This window comes from Eurosta solidaginis, unplaced genomic scaffold (assembly GCF_040869045.1).
Source record: "Eurosta solidaginis isolate ZX-2024a unplaced genomic scaffold, ASM4086904v1 ctg00001862.1, whole genome shotgun sequence".
NCBI lineage: Eukaryota > Metazoa > Arthropoda > Insecta > Diptera > Tephritidae > Eurosta > Eurosta solidaginis.
This window is the reverse complement of record NW_027137305.1, coordinates 22,544-26,294: the sequence shown is the minus strand read 5'-3', so window position 1 is coordinate 26,294 and position 3,751 is coordinate 22,544.

Sequence of the window (3,751 nt, the reverse complement as noted above, 5' to 3'; positions counted from 1 at the left end):
CGACTTCATAGCTTAAAAGGACATTAAACGGAAATGGTGAGCTTCTCAAGGCCAAAATAACGACATATCAATTTTAAAAATCGTACCTCAAATAACCAAGTTACAACAAAAAAAACCGTTTCGGCTGTATTTCGAAAGATCAAAAAAAATTTTAAAAAATGTTTCCGAAACCCTCTCAACATAATCTTCAAATTTAGGGGCGGACATTAGCAACTTTTTTTTCGACCCAGTTTATTGTATATGTTACCAAAGCTATCACAACAAGAGCGATAAAAATAGAAGGTCTAAGTAGTAATAACAACAAACATGCACGGCGTTCATTTGTGTCTACCCAAGAGTTTGGTTTTCATATTTACTATCCTACAGGTGCAAAAATAGCTACCTCAAACAAAAACAAAGCGTTGGCGTATTGCACTGCCCCCTTGAGTGGTGTTTTTTATACATATATGCGGCGCCCCTTGCCTAAAATCACTATTTATAGTAACACATAGATTAGCGGTTCACAAATCTCTTGCACCCTGTGAGAAATAAAGATTTCTTATTATGACAGTAAAGTGCAGTGCGGAATTAATTTTTTTTTTGTTCAATACTCTCGTTCGAATTTGTTGAGGAGCTGCTTGAAGGTTTTCGAAATATAATACAAAATAGTACCGACACAGAAAAAGGAAAACGAATAAGGAAGGTTAAGTTCGGGTGTAACCGAACATTACATACTCAGTTGAGAGCTATGGTGATAACATAAGGAAAAATAACCATGTAGGAAAATGAACCGAGGGAAACCCTGGAATGTGTTTGTATGACATGTGTATCAAATGAAAGGCATTAAAGAGCATTTAATGAGGGAGTGGGCCATAGTTCTATAGGTGGACGCCATTTAGGGATATCGCCATAAAGGTGGATCAGCGTTGACTCTAGAATTTGTTTGTGCGATATTGGTATCAAATGAAAGGTGTTAATGAGTATTTTAAAAGGAAGTAATCCTTAGTTCCATAGGTGAACGCCGTTTCGATATATCTCCATAAAGGTGGACCAGGCGTGACCCTAGAATTTGTTTGTACGATATGGGTATCAAATTAAAGGTATTAATGAGGGTTTTAAAAGGGAGTGGTGGTAGTTGTATAGGTGGTCGCCTTTTCGAGATATCGCCATAAAGGTGGACCAGGGGTGACTCTAGAATACGTTTGTACAATATGGGTATCAACCGAAAGGCGTTAATGAGTATTTTAAAAGGGAGTGAGCCTTAGTTCCATAGGTGGACGCCGTTTCGAGATATCGCCATAATGGTGGACCAGGAGTGACCCTAGAATTTGTTTGTACGATATGGGTATCAAATTAAAGGTATTAATGAGGGTTTTAAAAGGGAGTGGTGGTAGTTGGATAGGTGGTCGCCTTTTCGAGATATCGCCATAAAGGTGGACCAGGGGTGACTCTAGAATACGTTTGTACAATATGGGTATCAAACGAAAGGCGTTAATGAGTATTTTAAAAGGGAGTGAGCCTTAGTTCTACAGGTGGCCGCCGTTTCGAAATATCGCCATAAAAGTGGACCAGGGTGACTCTAGAATGTGTTTGTACGATATGGGTATCAAATTAAAGGTATTAATGAGGATTTTAAAAGGGAGTGGTGGTAGTTGAATAGGTGGTCGCCTTTTCGAGATATCGCCATAAAGGTGGACCAGGGGTGACTCTAGAATACGTTTGTACAATATGGGTATCAAACGAAAGGTGCTAATGAGTATTTTAAAAGGGAGCGAGTTCTATAGGTGGACGCGTTTTCGAGGTATCGCAATAAAGGTGCACCAGGGGTGATTCTAGACTTTGCTTGTACGATATGGGTATCAAATGAAAGGTGTTAATGAGAATTTTTAAAAGGGCTTGGGGCTTAGTTCTATACCTGGACGCCTTTTCGAAATATCGCCATAAAGGTGGACCAGGGGTGACTCTAGAATGTGTTTGTAAGATATTGGTATCAAATTAAAGGTATTAATGAGAGTTTTAAAAGGGAGTGGTGGTAGTTGTATATGTGAAGGCGTTTTCCAGATATCGACCAAAATGTGGTCCAGGGTGACCCAGAACATTATCTGTTGGATACCGCTAATTTATTTATATATGTAATACATGCAAAGATTTCAAGGGTTTTTTATTTCGCCCTGCAGAACTTTTTCATTTTCTTCTACTTAATATGGTAGGTGTCACAACCATTTTACAACGCTTTTCCAAAGTTATATTTCGCGTCAATAAACCAATCCAATTACCATGGTTCATCCCTTTTTTCGTATTTGGTATAGAATTATGGCATTTTTTTCATTTTTCGTATTTTTCGATATCGAAAAAGTGGGCGTCGTCATAGTCGGATTTCGTTCATTTTTTATACCAAGATAAAGTGAGTTCAGATAAGTACGTGAACTAAGTTCAGTAAAGATATGTCGATTTTTGCTGTAGTTATCGTGTTAACGGCCATGCGGAAGGACAGACTGACGACTGTGTATAAAAACTGGGCGCGGCTTCAACCGAGTTCGCCCATTTTCACCGAAAACAGTTAGCGTCATAAGATCTATGCCCCTACCAAATTTCAAAAGGATTGGTAAATTTTTGTGCGACTTATGGCATTAGACAAATTAAATGAAAAAGGGCGGAGCCACGCCCATTTTGAAATTTTTTTATTTTTGTATTTTGTTGCACCATATCATTACTGGAGTTGAATGTTGACATAATTTACTTATATACTGTAAAGATATTAAATTTTATGTTAAAATTTTACTTTAAAAAAATTTTTTTTAAAAGTGGGCGTGTTCTTCCCCGATTTTGCTAATTTTTATTAAGCGTAAATATAGTAATAGGAGTAACGTGCCTGCCAAATTTCATCATGATATCTTCAACGTCTGCCAAATTACAGCTTGCAAAAGTTTTAAATTACCTATCGATGAATTTTCGATTGTAAATCATTAATAAACCGATAGCAAATTGGTACATTCCGATAACAAATTGATAGCTTTCCCATAGCAAATCGGTAATTGTTTGAAACAAATCGATAACTCTTTGAAAAAATCGATACATTTTCGATAACAAATTGAAAATATTTCGAAAAGAAATCGAAAACAGGCCAATAACAAATTGGTGATATTCTGCAACATATCGATAGCAAATCTATAATTTTTTGACAACTTTTCGGTGGATTTTCGATGATTTTTCCAAAATAACGCAGTAACCTTACTATATAAACCATCAACACGTCGATAAAAAAATCTACAGCTCATCGAAAACCATTGTTATTAATAGGAAATATATATAACACTTCGATAAAAATCTATAACTAATTTAAAACTCGTCATTAAAATGCCGATAACAAACTAATAACTTATTGATAAGAAATTGATTACACGCCCATATCCCGTCGCTAGCAAGCCGATAACTCGTACATAATAAATGGTTAACTCGCTATTATCCCATCTCTACTAACACTTTGGAATCACATTTTATAACACGCCGTTCGTTTTTACTTTTAAACCTTTGATTTGCGATCTGATTTCGCTCATATCAACTCTACAATGTCGATTCAATGCTCCCTCATTACGCTACGGTGTATTAATACACTTACGCTCACATTCCTTTTTCTCCTATACCACATACTTCAAATCTTAAACTAGCAATTAACATAACGCTAAAAATCAAATATTCTATTTACAGACTTTCATGACTTTATAGGTACACATTCATACACACATTTGTATATTACATTTCTCCCGTGACA